This window comes from Dermacentor andersoni, unplaced genomic scaffold (assembly GCF_023375885.2).
Source record: "Dermacentor andersoni unplaced genomic scaffold, qqDerAnde1_hic_scaffold ctg00000033.1, whole genome shotgun sequence".
Lineage (NCBI taxonomy): Eukaryota > Metazoa > Arthropoda > Arachnida > Ixodida > Ixodidae > Dermacentor > Dermacentor andersoni.
Window position 1 is genome coordinate 2,170,808 of NW_027314755.1, and position 20,610 is coordinate 2,191,417.

Consider the following 20,610-nt stretch of genomic DNA (forward strand, 5'->3'; position numbering starts at 1 on the left):
GAATGCATGATGGACTCCCTTCTTCATGGTTTCGAATGGTCCACGTGCCTGTGGTACTTGGGCAACGTTATAGTATTCTCCCCAGCGTTATCTACGCACCTCGAGCGCCTCTCAGCACTCCTGGACGTGTTTCGTCGAGCCGGTTTGCAACTCAACGCATCGAAGTACCAATTTGGCCGTCGCAAGATTATCGTCCTTGGACATCTCGTTGACGCGAACGGAGTGCAACCGGACACAGTCAAGATCCATGCTGTACTCACTTGCCTGTTCCAAAGTGTCAAGGATGAGCGCAGCTTCAATTCAATTGATTTCAATTTTATTTCCCAGAAACATCTGGAAAGCTTCCTGGCTGCAAGCTGCTAGAGCAGCTTGACAAAAGGCGCAGGCAGCCGTTACAAAAGGCAACAAGACGCATAAAGACACGTATAATTGCCAGCAATGGAATCAAACACAATTTCAATTTAAGAAATCAGTTTTACAAGATACGCGAAATATCAGCAAATTAAGTATTGAAAGAAAAGAAACAAAGTTGAGAACAGGTAACGAAAGGACACAAAGTTGAAGTTCATTCTCAAATAACAATTTCAAGTGCATCGGCCTTTGCTCGTACTTCCGTCGTTTCGTGAAAAATTTCGCGGCCATAGCACGACCACTAACCGAGCTTTTGAAAAAAGACGCCCCTTTCCAGTGGGGCGATAAGGAGGTCTCTGCATTCTCGCTTCTAATCGACCTTCTCACAACGCCTCCCGTTCTGGCCGATTTCGATCGTTCTGCGCCTACCGAAATCCGTACTGATGCCGGCGGTCACGGGATTGGCGCAGTACTGGCACAACGCCAGCGCGGCCACGACCGCGTTATCGCTTACGCCACCAGGCTCCTCTCGCCCGTGGAGCGCAACTATTCCATCACTGAGCGTGAGTGTCTAGCCTTAGTTTGTGCGAGTGTCTGGCCCTAGTTTGGGCGATTGCGAAGTTCTGCCCATACTTATATGGCCGACCCTTTTCCTTTGTCACAGACCATCACGCGCTTTGCTGGTTATGCTCACTGAAAGATCCTACGTGAAGACTTGGTCGATGGGCCTTACGTCTCCATAAATATTCGTACTCTGTCACCTAAAAATCTGGCCGTCTACTCAAGAACGCTAACTGCCTGTCACGCTACCCGATAGACGAGCCTGACGACGCCGACAGTAGTACCGCCAATGGCATTTTCTATGTGTCTACCTTCGCTAACATCGCCGACGAGCAGTAGCGAGACCTATCGCTGCGAGTACTCATCGAGCGTCTGCGCTCTACACCTACCGACGGATCCGTTCGCCGATATGTCCTCCATGGCGGCATTCTGTACCGAAGGAACTTCCTCCCTGACGGCTCTCATCTTCTTCTTGTCGCGCCAAAACATTACGACAGACTGTGCTCTTTGAGATGCATGACGCACCCACTGCAAGGAGATCTCGGGGTAATCCGTAGGTAGGACCGCGTCCGCTGCCGCTTCTATTGGCCTGGTCTCGCTCGCTCCGTCCGACGTTATGTTGCTGCCTGTGATCCCTGCCAGCGTCGGAAAACACCTCAGGTGCTACCTGCCGGTCATCTTCAGCCGATCACCATCCCTGTAGAACCGTTCTTTGGTGTTGGATTAGACCACCTCGGTCCCTTTCCCACGTCATCCTCTGGGAATAAATGGGTAGCCGTCGCAACTCATTACGCCACCCGATACGCTATCACGCGGGCTCTCCCTACCAGTTGTGCCACTGACGTCGCGGACTGTCTCTTGCGTGACAGTATCTTACTTCATGGCGCCCCGCGACAGCTGCTTACTGACCGTGGTCGAAACATCCTCTCGAAAGTTATCGCCGACATTGTGCGTTCCCGCTCCATTCAACACAAGCTGACTACCTCATACCATCCTAAAACCAATGGCCTCACAGAACGGTTAAACCGTACTCTTACCGATATGCTGTCCAAGTACGTTTCCAAGGGCCACCACGACTGGGACATTGCCCTTCTTTACGTCACATTTGCGTGCAGTTCTTCCCGGCACGACACCGCGAGATTTTCTCCATTTTATCGATTGTACGGTCGCGAACCTACTTTGGCCTTAGACACGGCACTTCCTCCTCCTGCAATCTCAACAAGCGAGTATGCGCGCGACGCTATCGCCCTCACCGACCATGCCAGCCAGCTTGCCCGTACTCGACTGACGGCCTCGCAAACCACTAAGCAGCGTCAATACAACGCCCGCCACCGTGACGTACAGTCTTCGCCTGATGCGCTCGTGCTCCTGTGGTCGCCCTCTCGACACGTCGGACTTTCAGAGAAGGTCATTTCGCGATACGCAGGGTCCTACCGCGTGGTGCGCCAGGTGACGCATCTGGTGATGTTGTGCACGTCAATATAGGCTCAAGGCCTATTACACTGCTTCCGAGTCCGGCGTTTAGTCGCTCCGGGACGGCGCTTTTGCCACCGGGGGTAGTGCTACAGAACAGTATTTGCGATGACAAAGAGGTGAGCAGGGTGAAGAAGACGACGACGATTAGAGGCTAGCGTGGGCTGCTGCCTCTAGGCCAAGTGTGGCCTATTGCTTTGTAAATAATTTGTATATAGCTTTTCGTCGGCGCCTTCCTACGTAACAATATCATAAATGAAATAGTGCATGACCACTTATTGTGTTTAGGTATATATACGGTGATTGTAACATACGCCTCGCAGTGTGGTGAAAAATCTGGAATAGCCATTTTCGCTCCTGCTCTAGACTGGACATTCTCAATCAGGATTATAGACTGCTTATCCGTATTTCTGGCTGAATTTCTACCTCTAGCGTTAGGTTAACGTAAACTAAGCTCATCAGTTTCGATCTTAATCATAATAACAGGTTGTTTGTATTTATATATATATCCCTTGAAACAAATAGCGGTACTAACATTTTACGTAGACTTCATATTCTAATGCCTTCCCACATCAATTCATTCAGGCTGCTTTGCGTGCCTGGGGAAAAGGCATTATGCATGAACGAAATGACTGACGGTCTCGCGAGAGCGGCCCTCCGTGGTCGTGTACTATCATTACATCCCCTCCTCAGCGTACCTAACTACTGCCATATTCAGGAGATCTGTAAATGCTCAAGAATTTTTGAACTGAGGCATAGCACATTTTTTTTAATATTGACACCTCCAATTCCTATGGCACTGAAAAGACGAAATTTTTAAAAGTTGGCACAATAATAGACGTCATACGTGAGGATGACGTAATTTTATTGGCGTGATTGGGAACTACTTCCGGTATCTCTCCAGCAAAAAGGTTTGAAACGTATATTACATGGAAAAGAATTGGTAAAGTCTGTAGGAATGACGTTGACTTTAATTAATAAGCATAAATGAAATTGTTCAATGGGAGGACTCAAACAGAGGACTCCTAGCACAACAACACGTTCTTACTTGTAGCCCGTTTCTACACATAGCAGTCAACGCTGTGGAATCTACACAAGTCGTTCGGTCGATTATGGTTTTTCACTCCGCGTGTTCCGTCCATGCTTCGGTGCACGTCAACAGCGTTCGCTCGGCGAGCATGCATCTGAGGCTCCTCGCGACGGGTTCCAAATATCGTCTGCTTTTGCAGGTGAGCTAACTGTTTAGGAGTCGAGCGTTCATTGCATTGTCCTGTGCGCTGCTGCCGAACAAAGTGTGCGTCGATATTGATGTATACTTGCTTTGTTGTGTGAGCTAGTCTGGTAAAATGGATGTGAAAGAGTTGTGCCGACAACTAGAGAATTTCAAGCGGGACATGAGAACGGAACTCAGAGAATTGAAAGACAGCGTAAATTTTTGTTCCACTACATGCGATGGAATGCAGGGCCTCACGAAAGATATAGCTGATTTGAGGGCTGAGATCAAGGAGCTAGTGAAACTTAATGTTCATTACAAGGCAGAGAACGAAAGGTTGTCGCAAGGACTAAACGAACTAGAACAGTATCAAAGAGCCAATAATTTAGAAATTAAAGGCGTGCCCGGTGGAAATGACGTCATGACAGTGATAGAAAGAATTGCAGTAGCGGTTGGCGAGAGCATTTCAGAAAGTGATATTGACACGTGTCACTGGGTGTCAACTGCAAGGACTGGCGTCAAAAACATTGTTGTGCGCTTCGTGCAAAGAATGAAAAGAAACCGTGTGCACATGAAGGCAAGAAAAAAGCAGCTAACTTGTAAAGATCTTGGTTTCACCTCAGACAACTCAGTGTACGTCAACGAGCATTTGACGCAACTAAACAAAAAGCTTCTCGCGTCTGCGCGACAGAAAAGGAAGGAAACAAAGTGGAAATATGTCTGGACTGCCAATGGCGGGGTGCTCGCTCGGAAAGATGATGGCTCGCCCATTCTGCGCATCACCACTATTGAAGACTTATCTAAAATGACCTAATGATAAACTATGACACTAGTATGGCGTCTACTCATTCATCTGATCACCAAGTGACAGACGCTTATTATGACATGCAGAAGCTGAACAAAGAATATTCCGGATGCAAGACGTTATCCTGTATACATATTAATACAAGAAGCATGAGAAATAAGCTTGATGAAATTAATGAGTTAATACAATTAAAAACCGAAAAATTTGATGTTGTGCTTTTCACGGAAACATGATTAACTGCAAATGATCCTGTTCCACAGTTTTCAGTGTATAGCTCGCATCATGTAAGAAGAGAAAATAAAGCCGGTGGAGGGGTAGCAGTTTATGTTAAAGAACCGTTGAAGTTAGTTGTCATTGATGAATTTTCTGTTATTACTAATGATGTGGAATGCTTGACCGTGCACCTAAATAAAACTATTGTAAGTGTCGTATATAGGCCCCCAACTGGAGACAAGGCCACATTTTGTAGTTTTATGGAAAGGCTACTGCTTTTGACCCGATCAACTAGTGAGACTTGTGTAATTGTGGGGGATGTGAATGTCAACATGATCACTGATAGCGCATGGTCGCTAGAACTCAAAACATTGTTCTCTTGTTACGGCTGCAGTAATTACATTACTGCACCAACAAGGGTAACAATCAATAGTGCTACATTGTTAGACATATGCGTTTTGAACTTAAAGGAATGTGATGTCAAGTCGGGAGTACTAATATCAGATGTAAGTGACCATTTACCTGTGTTTTGTCTTATACCTAAAGACCCTGACAAACAAAACAATGACTGCAAAACGCGATTCCGCAGAATAATCAGATCAAATACTCTAGAGCAATTCCGATGTCTCCTCCAGTGCGTATACTGGCAAGAAATCTATAATGAAACAGATGTGAACAGAGCGTTTGCTCTATTTCAACGAAATGTGCTTGCGTGCTATGATTTGGCTTTTCCACTTCAGCCAGCTGCTTCTGGAAAGAAGCATAAAAAGGCGCGCAAACCTTGGGTCGACAAAGATTTGTACGAACGCATCAAAAAGAAAGACGCTATGTATCACACCTTCATCCGCACGCGGCAGCCTGACCTATTCGCGACGTACAAGAAATTTAGGAATGAAGTACAAGGTGATTTAAAGAAAGCAAAGTGTGATTACTATGAGCGCCTTTTCTCGAATATATGAAGCAATCCGAGAAAAATATGGGATGCCGTTAATGATATAACAGGAAAAAATCCAAACGCGCATCCGCAAATGACACGCTTAAACGGACGGGAAATAGAACGTGCAGAAATGGTTAGCTGCATAAATACGCATTTTATTAACGCTGGTATGAACCCTGCACACGTTGCAATCGGAAACGATCACAGGTTTTCCACACCACGTATATCAAACTCACTTTTTTTCAAACCGACATGTGTGAGTGAAGTACGTGATCTTATCAAGACATTAAAGCATGATGTTTCAGCTGGCGTAGACGGTGTCAGTCCTATTCCGGTTAAATATGTGTCACACGAAATAGGGCCAGCACTCGTGCATGTTATAAACTTGTCTCTTAGCACAGGCGTTTTTCCAGACGAGCTTAAGATAGCGCGTGTCACACCAATTTACAAAGGGGGAAGTGCAGACCAATTGTCGAACTACAGGCCAATTTCAGTTCTCAAGGTATTTTCAAAACTTTTTGAAGGTGTTATCTATGCAAGATTATCAATTTTTTTTACGAAACACAACGTTATTGCGCAATGCCAATACGGTTTTCAAAAAAATAAGTCAACTGAGCAAGCCTTACTGGATATTAAAGATCGAATTATTGCTAACATCGAACAGAAGAAGTTAACGCTTGGCCTGTTTTTGAACCTGAGAAAGGCATTTGATTCGATTGACCACTATATCCTAACTGAAAAATTGGAAAGATACGGAGTTCGAGGCGTTGCAAATGACTTGATAAAAAGTTATATATGTAATAGAAAACAATTCGTGCAGCTGGGAACTACTGCATCTGACATGCTTACCCTACATCAAGGTGTCCCACAAGGTTCAAAGTTAGGACCATTACTATTTCTAATTTATGTTAATGACATCACAGATTTATCAGGTTCACAAACATTGGCAATGTATGCAGATGATACAAATGTGTTCTTTACAGCTGATAACACAACAGAATTACAACAGTGTGTAAATGAATATAAAATTTTGTTATCTGACTGGTTGGCGACCAACAAACTCCAGCTGAACGCAACTAAAACAACCTACATAATATTTAGGGCGCCTAATAAAAGAATTGATAGTAGGATACAAGTAAAATTTAACAACTACCTCATTAAACAGGCCAAACAACAAAAGTTTCTGGGAATACATTTCAGTGAAGAATTGTCATGGAATACACATGTAAATTCCCTCTGCGGTGAATTATCAAAAAACATCGGTGTAATCTATAAAATTGCACACCTGATCCCTCTATGGCTGAAAAAACAACTATATAATGCACTTATTTATTCAAAGCTTTGCTACGGGATATTGGTTTGGGGTACAACCACCAGAACAAATTACACGAAATTGATTACCTTACAAAAAAGAGTTATCCGTTTATATGCAAATTACTATGGCCGTTTTTCAGATCTAAGAACCGGTCCACTATTCCAAAAATATTATATTCTGCGTGCGGACAGGATATATTATATGCAAATTCTTCTGGCAATCCGAAAAAGAAATCCAAGCGCTCAATGTAGTGAATGTAACCTCTCCGGATACTCCTTGCGACACAGCTCACGACACACACCAAAAGCAAGGACCAATTACGGGAAACAAACCTTTCTCTATCAGTCCACAAAAATAATGAACAGTTTCAGTGCATCTGTATCCTTAAACACTTCTTTACCGACATTTAAAGAAAGAATAAGAGATTGGTTAGATAGGGAAGACATATACTTTAAAATTGAATGAATGCGTGTAATAACATGAAAAATGTTTCTGCCATGAATTACATATTTTTTCTTTTCAGGATTCACACATTTCATTTAACATCTATTGTTGGGTTTTGTATTAACACAAATATGTTTGCATCCACGTATTGTTCCCAGTGTTTTATTACTTTTGGCACACAATTATGATGTTCTTTTTTCTTTTTCTTGCGCATGTTGTTGCTCTATATTGCTCCATAAATAAGCTGACGTTTATTTCATGTTTAATTGTACAATTTTAGCATACCATTAGCATCTCAAATACTTACCTGCACTTAGCCGTTGTTGTACATTGTACCATATACTTGTAGAATCGAATGACCATGAACATTGCTACCATGAATTTTCACAGTAACCAGCGCTGTTGTAACGCGCAAAATTGTGCATATGTGTGTGACCTGCTGTCAAACCTGTCGTTCGCGGGGGCTGAGACCTTTGTCAGGCTTTATGCATTTAGTCTCAGTCTACCCTCGTTTGAATGAACGAGAAATAAAATTCAAAATTCAAATTCAAAATTCAAAACCCGACAAGAACAACAAAAATAAAAATGATCAAACACAACGCATTAGCAGCTGCATACCACGTCTGTTTGTTCCTAATGAATAGGTTGTTTTATTCAATACTGAGCCTACATAAGAACGAGATGTGCACAATTGCGGTCCACAAATATCGGACTCTATCCAAGTACGAACGAAGTCACTGCAAGAAGTCTGTCTAGCCTCCACAGCAGTGACTGCTATGCATTGAACGGAGCACAGGAAGCTTACGTTTACACCGATTCGTGCGAAAATTTCAAAACGGAATGCTGTTTTCTCTTCTTCTCGCGGCCGCCGCGTTCTAAGCCGGAGTATGACGTACACGTGCTAGTGCACCTACCTAGAGTTTTTCGCGCTGCGACGCCGCTCGCAGTGACACGGGACTTAGAAAATTATTCGAGCGAACATCCGGTATGTGCGATATATGTGGCTTCAACAACCCAATTAGAGATTACAGAAATAATAAAAATAAGAAACCTAATTTCTGCATGTTTTTGTTTTACTTCGCACCGCTGCACAGGAGATGTACTTCCGCTTCGTATGCTTATTCCCACGTGGTGCAGTCACGCGCGGACATCGAAACTATGTCATTTTATACCTTGTACCAGCGCGGGATAATACTCTGTGATCCGCTTGTGTCTGCCACTGTTTTCGTGTAGCACAAACTAATACCATAAGTTATGTTTGCTCGTGCACAGCGCGCAAAATTATGTGCTGTTACGAACGAGAGGCAATCGCGACAGTTCGCATGCGACGCCGTCAGCAGAAGTGCGCCACGCCGCAGAAAAGCGAGGAGAAAAGAAGTGAAGGCGGGGCCCGTGACGTATGCGTCACGCGATCCTCGAAGTCCGCTATTGGACAACGTAGCGAAGGAATTTTGCTTGCAGACGCTGGACGGTGCAAGTGGAGAATGCACCTATGTTTGCGGGGAAGCTCAACTCCTCAAATCATGGGTTTTCGACAATATCTATATTTCGATCTCGGCTATTAATGAGCCGATTTGAAACATTTTTGTAGCAGAACGCTCCCTGGAAGACACGTAATGAGTTCCAGCGTATAACTAAAGTTTTCTACGGGGTCTGGTGAGGGGCCCTTTAAAGGCTACTATTTAGATGGTTGGTGCACGTGGGTTTGTGCGCACGTGTGTTTTTGTTGATTTACAAATTCGTTTGACCTTTTATTTCATACTCACCTCCTACAAAAGTTGCAATCAGTTGGTCTTCCACGAAGTTTATTCCATTGGCAAACATTTTCTACAGGGCACGTGCAGGTTCTGACGGATCCGTTCTGACTACTATAGTAAAGCCTTGGTTTCGTTCCGCAGTACGAAGCATATGCTCATTTACCAATGTGGTTAAAGATGGCGCAATGGTGGGCAAAAATACTTCCATTTTATTGTTCGGTGGCGACTGCATCACACATATTAAAAATGCTAGGGCAGACAAGCCAGCAAACTGGAACACTTCGGACGCCATTGCACTGCGTGCCAATCAAATAGCACTATCGCATCAAGTAATGGTGACGTTTAGAAAGTGATGTTAAATTTCATTATTCACCATACAAATAGGTGTCCCAAAGTAACTTTAGATATAAGAGGAGCACTTCTTTCTGGAAAATCCAGTGCATCTCGCCAGTGGCCTTGATGATCGGTGCACCAGAACTTCGCGCGCATCAAATCATAAGTGCCCAGCTTTGATGCGGATCAAAAATCCTTAACATAAAGATTAAACTATAGCTGGAATGTTCACAATAGCACGTGGCACCCTACATCAAGAAACAACACACACTGCGCAGATCTACCGACACTGCACATTTCTTGATAACGGCATGTAAAATAAAACTTAGGCGCGTAAAAGATCCATACTTTATAGCACACCAACCAAATATCAAGATTGTGACAGTCGCCTAGCCATTCTAGAACGGCAAATATATCCCGTATACCACCATTCAGGGCCGGAAGGGATGTACAGTAATCTCATTAAGAGATTTTACATCGAAGCTGTATATGGCTAGCTCATTCGTCCCATCGCCCGTCCGTCACCTGCACCCCCAAAACCCACCCGGCGCCACCCCACGCGCACGGGCGAAAAAATAAAGAGGTGCGCCATTGGCTGCACCAGTAACGTCGTTGCTCTCCATCGCAGCCGGCTCCGAAATGGGTAGGCCACGCACCATACGTATTGCTGAGGAGCAGGCAGCTTTCGATCAACAACGCCGTGTACACCGTGCCGTTGTGCAGCCTTGGCACAAGAACAGGCTCGGGCAACAGAGCGCAAATAGCGACTGTGTACCGAGTATCTGGCAGCCTACCAAGCCGTGTTTTATTGAACTGTCGGGATTCACCCAGTGATAAACAGCATGGCCAGACGTTTCAGCTTCCCTGGTTAACCATCTGTACGGAATGCTTGGGCGGTGATTTTATTTCGTCTCAGCACAATGTACGGAGTACCTGCAGTCTTTGCATCAGGTACTAATTTCCGAAAACGGTTGTCGCATTACTGTGACGCAACTGAGTCACGTCATTCATATATTGGCAACAACCAACATGAGAAGCGCCATCAGCTTTACGAACAAAGCAATCGGGATCCCTGACAAGTCTAGTAACCGCCACTGATTCTGGATAGCCCTTGGCCAAAGGAACGCGTGCGAAGTCCTACATAGTTGTCGCTTATTAAAATGTTCGTCCAATTCACTTTGCCTTCTGTAAAGAGACTGTGCTCAGGTAATAGACCGGTTGAATTGGCAACCCTACTGTGCAAATTCAGAGTCATAACTCGATGATACCTTCTCCTTTTCTGCAATGAATAGACATCTTTGTGCATGTCAAGCTTCATCACATTCTGCATAAGTGATTATTTTTATTGAGGGAAATTCGTTGTTGTAATCAAGGCCTTATGTAAATAACATCGTATCAGACTCGATTTCACCTTCTCCGCTCTTACTACTATCACTTGATAAGGTACCCCGAATCATTAGGTCTGATCGTGTGACTTCTGCAAGATACAGAATTTGTTCTAAGCAGGCTGGCTCTCTTCGACCTATCGAGCATTTGAAATCGTTTTCTTCACCCTGAGTAGCTCTGGCCTCGAAACACGGTGAGGGAGCTTCGTTGCCCGTATTACGCCTCGCATGCTTCTTCCACAACCCCTGATGCAACTTCAACAGCAGTTGCACAGATCATTGTGAACTTCTTCTGAAACCATCCTTTGAGTTGTTCTTCTGTGTGTCCCACTCTTATTCTCATTTGGGCCAACTGAGCGGCATTCATATTGATGGTTGTGCGAGTTCTTCTAGTGCAATCACAGTCCTTTACTTACAACTGTCTAGCCCTGCCACGGACGCCATTTGTGACGAATTTCTTATTTAAAAGGCCGAGGTGTGGCCTCAGTGCCAGGAAGAAACAAAGCCAGCGGCCAATTACCAAACACAAAACACACTTTATATTGAACAAAAATAAACATTAACGATAGAGGCATGGTCATAATTCACCTAACCTCAACGCCCAGTTGACTAATACTAAAAGAACAAATCTAAAGTGCGACATAATGCACGCCTCCGAAATTGCGAGGTTCGTCACGCAGCTTTTCAGCTCTGCAGAGTGGAAAATAATGCTAAATATACAGTCATGCTTGTCCTCGAAAAAAAATATTGGGAATGAAAGTTCACCGGTTTTAAGTTTCTCCTGCAGAAAGATGCGGAGAATGAAGGTTGAGTAGCGACGATCGCAGACGTTCGAGTACGGCCGATTGCTGCAGCGGTCTCCTTGTCGAAATGCCGCCCGCTTTGTCTCACAATGTGAGAGACACCACAGGTTGTCGAGGAGACAGGTTTCTCTGGGTGGAAGCCTTTGCGAGCCGGGGTCCAGGCGCCCATCATGAGCGCGCACCTCCGCCCACCTCCTCCCTTCTCACGGCCAACTCTCTCACATGGTTTATGTAACGTAGTTATCGAGAGGTGACAGGGCATCGGGAAGAGCAGAGTGGATAGGTTAGAGGTCTCGTGAACTCGAGACCAAGCACCCGACAAGCTCCAACCTATTTGCTCTAGCCGTCTTTCTGGATCATAACCACCGACGTGTCCAAGGCACTCTCCTTCTAATCTACTTCCGTTAAAGCGAAGCTCTGTTTGTCTCTTCATTCAACTTTCTCCCTGGTTCTGCTGCCGCCGCTGCCGCCTCTGTCGTTGTCGTGGTCGTCCACTGGGACACCACGTCGAGGGCTGGTTCAAAGACTGTCTATACATGACTGGAGTACAGCAGAGACGATAGTCAGCGCGAAAAGCTCGTTCGGACCTTTGCACGGCGTCGAATGTGCACAATACTCTCGGGAGCTTCCTGGATGTCGCTATATTAGCCCTTCGATAGCTGGAATTTTCCTTGACCCCACGTAATAGCACTGAAGAAATTTCACCGCTTATTAAATCAACTACAATGCATGTTCAGAGGGAAGTTAGATAAAATTCTAGAGAGGAGGGCAGAGAGGAGGCAAAGAATGGGTAGAATAGCCGCAATCGCGAAACGAGTGAATAGCAGCCTTGCCACTCTTCGCTCTGTCTTCCCATAGAAGAGGGAGGATATGGAAAAGGGGACATGAGAAGAAAAGTAAATGCTACTGGCAAACGGTAGCAGCTTAACTTCAAGGCGCGGTACGTTGTGTTTCTTCTACTTCAGAAAAATAAACGCCACGTAAATTTGTCACACCCATAACACACGCAGGGCGTGCAGAAACAGAGCAGCATTAAAGTGGGCTAAAGCCGCATTAAAACAGCCGTAGGGTGCAGGAAACACTGGGGAAGCGGTTGCACATCAAATCTACATTTCTGTGCCCGCCGCGGTATCTTTGCGGCTATGATATTATTGGAGGTCGCTGGCTTGATGCCGACCATTGCAGTCACATTTCGCTGGGGCAAAATTAAGAACGCTTGAAAATAATATCCCAGTGTCAAAATTAATCCGGAGTCTGCAACTACGGCATACCTGATACTCCCATTGTGGTTTTGGCATGTGCAGCCCCATAATTCGATTAAAGTTTCTCTTTTCCCACGATGCACTGTGCCAGGTGAGCCAACGAATACGCTCAACTCTCTCAGTAGTTATGAAGTATGGCACACAACGACGCCTAACGCGAGCACCTCGCCTGGTGTGTTCTGTGTACTGCGCTGACAAACAGCAGTGGTGCATGCAAGACAAATTAACGTTCAATTATCACTCTCGCGTTGGATTAAATGTTGAAGAAATTAAACATTCGACATCAACGACACCTCTAATTATCGTTAATCAAAGAAAACAGCACAGAAATCAATGCTTTTATCGATTCCCACAGTGCGTGGGATCCCATAACTGTGATTTAATGCGAAGCTTTCATTGCCCCTTCATTCGGCTTTCACACTCCTGCTATTGCTGATGCTGTTGCAGCTGCTGCTGTAATGCCTGCCACGTCAGGATGTAGCTGGGACGCATGCCACTAACGGTGGCCATGTCGGGGCATGGTCGACCCCTGGCCATGTCACAAAAACACGAAAGGAATGCGCTGTCCGAGTTTTGTTTCATGACTTTTGTTTATGAGCTGTCATTCTCGAAATTCCGAGGAATAGCTTTGTAAAGAATCTAAGACCATGCGTGCGCCACGTGCAGGGCCTGCGCGGTTGTGGTTCGGAATCGTGATTGCGAGGCCCGCGGCGTCGACACCAGATTTTCTGCGACACGGGGCCCTTAAGAACAAGCTTTAGCTCAGGCCCAATTCCGACGCGGCCTATTCAAATAGACTTAAAACGCAAAAAAAAATTTCTGAGATAACCCCTGGACGGATTTTAACATTTCTTGAATTTTAAAGAGAAAGTAACATTCTAGCGACCGTGTCAAGCAGAATTTCAATTTCGAGCTCGAAGCTCTATAAACTGCGCCCCCTAGATATTGAAAGCGGACAAATTTAGTATGTCGTTTTACATCTTACGTGAATTTGTTAGTTTGTGTACAAGGATTCAGCAAAAGCTCTATTTCCGTAATAATAATTTTGTTAGATTCATGCGGAATTTATCAATTTCTCCGCTTTAGGTTTATTACTAGATGAAATTTACATAAGTGTGATATCATTTTTGATTGCCAAGTTAGACATTTATTAAATTTAATGGCTTCATATTGCAAAAATGTTCCACTTCTGCCACTTTTTAATCAAAAATTGACGACCTAAATAAGATATTTGAAGCCCATAGTTACTTCTTTCAAAATTTTCCTTTTAAATGCAACAAACCTCACCAAATTTCGTTTAGTGGTTTCAGAGTAAAATAAATTCCCTTTTTACATGTAAATTCCCTTTTTACACCGTAACAAGCCGTGACCCCTCACAAATGCTGTGCAGGAGCTGCCGTGCTTGTCTCCGTGCTCACCTGCAACAGCAACGACAGTAGAGGGAAGAGGTGGGGAGAATATTAGCGAGGGAAAAGAGAAAGAAAGAGTAGACAGTTTTGTGAGCGAGAACCCTACCACGCGAAATGGAGCCGAAGCGTGCACTTAGTGCCGACGAGACGAAAGGTCGCGTAAAGCGTGGAGTGGAGCAGGCAAGGTAACATTTCACATCCCATCACGAATGTCGTATGCCGTCGATATATCACCGCAAAATAACGTCAATCAACGTAAAGTGCTGAAAAAGCTTCGCTTACATAGATTCAAACAGTGCATGGGATCCGCATATTTCTTCTTCTTTCTAGTCACCCGTGGACATCACTAATTGGATATCTTTTTTTTATTGAGACGCTCAACATGCTCGTGCCACAATCATGCAGCACGTCGTGGTTTTCATCTTCAGTGCACGCAAAGCTAGCGCGGTGCCATGAACTGGCAAGTGTCCTTGATTATAGGCGTACGGATACTTTGCACACATCGTGACAATGCCTGAGCACCTCGAATTTTGTTTTAAAGACAGAGGGTAATGGAGTTCTTCATTAACATATTTGATCGCCACTCAGGACTGCACTGAAAGCATGTGAAAAATTCTAGAAAAGTTGCGGAGGACACCACAACTTCTGCTGTGGCTGTGTTTCATACCAATTGCGGACCTTTTGAAGAAAAGCTGGCTCCGTTGGCGCTGCTTTGCCGTGGTAATCGGCGAGATTAACTCGGCGTTCGTGTCGTCTCTTGTTGAAATAAACTTTTTCTAAATGCATTTAGTCCGCGAGTGTGAGCAATAGTAACCTACGCAGATAGAAAAAAAAACAGACAATCTATTCTTTCTATTCTGAATAATGGTTTCTTCTTCAATCGCGGCACTACGCAATTGAAAGGTCCACGTCATTTGTTCCACTGCTAGTAAACAGTGCGCGGGCTCTTAAAAAACTGAAGAAAGAAAACCGCTTGGTTTGACAAGACTACTTACTACGCTCATCCGCTGTGAAAATTATGTTAGCACTTGCCGTACAAACATTACCGCAGTACATTGGGTGCGGTCGCACACGTAGTTCAATACCACATGACTAACGGTAAAATAGGAGAGTCCCTCAAATTTATGCGTTCACGAGAAGAGCTGCAGTAATAAAAGAAAACTGAATGCCCCAGAAAAACAATGGGACCACTTGACGTAAGTAAGACAACCAGGCTAGCTCCGCCCATGTATCTATCTTTGGATGTGCTGCCACACAAACTTGTTACCTGGTATAACTTCTGTCGGGGCCCTGCGCGGGCCAAATGTAAAAGGTGAAGACTGTATTGTTAACACGAGTGGTCTTTCTTTTTTTTTCGGAATGTGGTGAAACGACCGAGTCCTAGCTCTTGTGGTCTTTTTTACTCACGCATTCTCATGTGCAAATACATTTCTCTTCGCAAGTTGTATATTTGCCTTCCCGGACTAAGCAATACACTTCTCTATTGCATCCCGCACTTTGTGTGGAGTACTTATGAACGGATTCGTATCAACGAAAACTCCAAACAATTTTGCTCTCCTGCAAACAGGTGCTTGGCGAAGAGATACTGTACTGCGAATAACGAGGACAACTTTGTTTTAACAAATTTATTCGTGGAAATGAAAATCGCTGCCTTTCGACCATTCATTCGCAATTACGAGCGTTAAAACAAATCATTTTTTAGAAAGTCATTGCTTATCTATTATAGATAACTTTGAGTCCATTTCTTGCAAACGAACGTTTACTCCGTAGTACTCTATATCCCTTATATGAATTACTCGTTTCTGGATACAGGGAACCGGGTTAAAAGAGAATGCAATGAATAACCAAGACTGTCAGGAAATTTGTTGAAGAACGCATCCAATGTGACATTGCTGTTTCCCTAGAGAAGAACCAATATTTCCTTTCAAGAGAGAGTCTGGCCATGCGGCGACCAGCGTTACATCGGGTGTACTTCCCGGAGCTCTCTTTGAAAAGCGCGCGTTCCGAGCGAACAGTTCCAACTGGCAAAGGATACAGGAAGCAGGTGACAAGCCATAAGCGCCTATCTCACGGTGATTTACGCCAGGTCATTAATGCAGCAAGCCACGTCGTCACAGTAGGCGATCGGACGTCCACTTGATACTTCATGTACCGGGCGTTCCCGGTGGTGAAGTAGAAATAAATACTGTGTCTCTTTTCATTGTCCAAGCACGCACTTCGCTTCTTAACACAGGCTTCGTTTAGGTTGTTTCAGCCCAGCGTTGTTTTATTGGTCAGTGGCCAATCGTAGGCGAATCTCGCTGTGGTAGCCAATCACAGATTCTAAGGCACATGTCCTATCGTGTGTAGCATCGGGGACAGTACATTACGCGCAGTAATTCGTTGGAATCAACGCATTCGCGAGTGCTTGCGGGGCAATACAGCATTTATTGTGCAGGTGGCCTTCCTCGACCAAAAAACGGAAATACTAATTTGTCCTCTTTGCTCCTACCTGCTTCTCACAGGTTACTACTAGTTTGAGTTAGTCTCGTCTTGCGGGTGAAATGTATAAATTAAAGCACTGAATGCAGAGCATCAGCCTATCAAAGCAGGTAGCGGCGCTACAGCACTTTTAAGGTTCTCTTTTATTGCCTGATACCTTGTCGGCAGAGTGGTGGTTGGGGCATGCCTCGTGTCTTATCTGTCGGCAGAAAGAAAGTTCCATAAGCAGTGACCGGCAATTCTTTCTTTAAAGTTTACGTGGCAGTGTTGATTTGCATGCACAGCCTCTGGAAAACAAGAATTGCTGTACCAAATGCACGTGTTGGTGCCCGACCTGCCTGAGAGTAACGAATCTCCCGTATTGATAATTATGCTTGACGACTTGGTACCATTGAAGTGCTTTCCATTCCAACAGGACAGCTAAGAATTGCTAGCGTGCCTTTTTAACAACACCGAGGTTACGATTTCTTAGTATGTGCATGCATCGTGTGTTTGCTGTCCACGAAAACCCGGCCATATAAAAGGAAAAAGACCAGAGTGACGTAGAGACCAGCATAGAGGTTACTACAGAGTAAAGGTTACTTTGCAAGAAATGGACTCAAAATTGTGTATAATAGATAATCAATTAATTTCTAAAAAAATGCTTCGCTTTAACGCTCGTAATTGCAATTAAATGGTCGGAATCGCGAGAATTTTCATTTCCATGAACAAATTCGTTAAAACAGAGTAGTCGTCGTAATTCGCCGTATAGTATCTCTCCTCCAAATACCTATTTGCAAGAAAGCAAGATTGTTTGCACTGTTTGTTGATATGGATGTGTTAATAAGCACTCCACTTCATGACAGCCATGAACAATGTTGAATCTTACTACCACAAAAACTGCGCGATGCAATAAAGTGTATTGCTCAGTCCGGGAAGGCAAATATACCACTTGCGAAGAGAAATGTATTTGGACATCAGAATTAGTCAGTAGAAAAGACCGCAAGAGTTAGGACTTGGTCTTTTCTCCACATACCGAAAAAAAGAACGCTTGCGTTAACAATACATTATTCACCTTTTATATTTGGACCACGCGGGGCCCGGACAGAATTTATACAAGGTAACAAGTTTGTGTGTTAGCACATCCAACGAAAGATACATGGGCATTGTTGTGTTACTTACGCCAAGTAGTCCCATTGTTCTGTTGGGGGTTTCAGTTTTCGTTCGATTAGTGGAACTGTTCTCGTGAACACATTATTTCGAGGGCTCAACATATTTAACCGTTAGTGGTGTGGCATTGAACTATGCGTCCAAACGTAACCAGTGCACTGTAGTTATGTTTCTTTCGCAAGTGCTAACATATTTTTCAAAAAGAATTAGCGTAGTAAGTGTCTTGTCCAACGAAGCATTTTTTTAGTTTGTTGTAAAGCCCAGCGCACTGTTTTTGAGCAATCTAACGAACGACGTGGACCATTCAGTTGCCCTGCCGCGATTAACGCAGCAAGTTTCTTGGTTATTACGAAGAAATCATTATTCAGAAAAGAAAGAACAAATTGTATGTTCTGTTTTATGATGCGTAGATTACCGATTCTCACGCTTGCGGTCTACATGCATTTACAAAGTTTATTTTAACCAGAGGCTATAGAAATATGCAGCCACAGTGTTTATGAAAAGTTTATTCAGCAAGAGACGATACGAACATTCAGTCGGAATCACGGGTGTCAACCATATTCCAGCGCCAACGCAGCCAGTAATTTGTTCAAAAAGACTGCAATGAATATGGTACACGGCCACCTCAGAAGTTCTATTGTCCTCTGCTACTTTTTACAATTTTTCACATGCTTCAGTGCAGGTCGGGAGTAGTGATCGAATATATTATACAGAAACTCCGTTAGCCTATGACTTTAAAACAACACCCATTTCAATGCCTATTCGAGGTGCTCAGACATTGTCAAGATGCGTGCAGGATATCCATGCACCGATCATCAAGGACACTTGCGAATTCATGGCGCTGCGCTAGGTTTGGGCGCAATGAAGATGAAAACGACGACGTGCTGCGTGATTGTGGCACGAGCACGTTGTACGTCGCAATAAAAAATAAAAATAAAACAAATATAACATCAGAGAAGTCCACTTGTGAGTAGAAGGAAGAAGAAATATACAGATCCCACGCAATGTGGGAATCGATGTAAGCGAAGCTTTGTCTGCTGTTTGCGTTCATTGATGTTATTTGGCGATATCATGGCGATATTATGGTGAGATATCGACGGCATACGACAGTCGCGACGGGATGTGAGCTGATACCTTGCCTGCTGCGGTGGACACTTTATGCGAGCCTTCGTCTCGTCGGCACTATGTGCACGCTTCGGCGCCATTTTGCGTTGGAGCGTTGTAGCTCACTAAACTGTCTCCTCTCTCTCTCTCTATGGAGGGAGAGAGAGAGAGGGGTAGAAGTACAGTAACGCATGAACCATGCATTACTTTACTCTCTGACGAAGGCTGGGCCACCAGCCTAAAACGTTGGGTTAATAAGTCTGCCAAAAAGTTCCTCGTTTCTTTCCTGGGCGCATATATATATATATATATATATATATATATACCCTCGCTATCATTCTCCCCACCTCCTCCCTCTACTGTCGTTGCTGTTGCGAGAGACCATAAAGTTTCTCACTATAACACCTAGAAGGAAATCTGGCGCCACCGACTTTGGGAGTTTCCTGGGGGGCGCCGTGCCGTCATGGAAATGATGGTATGTGTGTCTGCGAGGCTTGTGCTGGCTGGTGTTGTGAGAGGCTTCGTCTAAAACGTGGATATGGCTACACAAATAACCCGTTCTTACAGTAAAATCTTTATAAAATGTTTCCATTTACGCATATTACATCTTCCACTGAAGTTTACTCACCTACAGTGCATAACCAAGCGAAGAAAAGCAAGAACAGACGACAAAATGTTCCGCAGCGAGCACGAATCTTGTCGTCTGTCCTCCAACTTTAGCAGCCCGCTGATGCTTTTTTACGTTTCATATAATTCTACAAGCAATACCAGGTTCCAATAGTTAATCAAAACATATTTTTGTGTAATAAAAAGCGAGATGAGCATTTTATGCGCAGTTTTAGTAGAAAATTAACCATTGTGAGAGACGGAACGGTGCTTGCCTGGCTCTTCGAGAACGATGCCAATCCGAAGTCACAATATAACGGCATTCCCATGCATACCACAGCGCTGCAGCGCCAGATTTACCTCTAGGTAATATAGTTAGAAACTCTATGCGGGTGAGCACGGAGACAAGCGCGGCCGCTCCTGCATAGTATTTGTGAGGTGTCACGGCTTCTCACGGCGTCCATAGGGCGTTGTGCAGATGTGACGCGGCGTAGTTCTTGACCCGAGCTTCTCTGATTGTCTTTCCTTTGCGCCACACTCCTGTCGTCTGCTAACACGATAGCGTTAAGAGGAAGCTTTAGCTCGCGTGTTCCTATCTAAATACATGTAAAAGGGGGATTCGTTTTTCTCGGTATGCACTGCATGAAATCTCGGGAGGTTTGTTGCATTTAAAAGAAAAATTTTAAACCAAGTGAGTGTTGGTTTCTTATTTTATATTTAGGTCGTCAATTTTTATTAAAAAGTGGCAAAAATCGAAAATTTTCCCAAAATGAAACTATTAGGTTAAAATCTGGGAGGGGGTGAGGGTAACTTAGCAATGAAAATGATATCACAATTTTGTGAACTTCATTTATTAATAAATCAAAAGCGGACAAATTGATGTGTTACAAAGTAATCTAATAGAGCATAGTAATATGGAAATACAGCTTTTGCAGAACCCTTGTACACAAAGTAACAGTGCCACGTAAGATATAAAATGACAAGCTAAATTTCTCCGCTTTCAATTGAC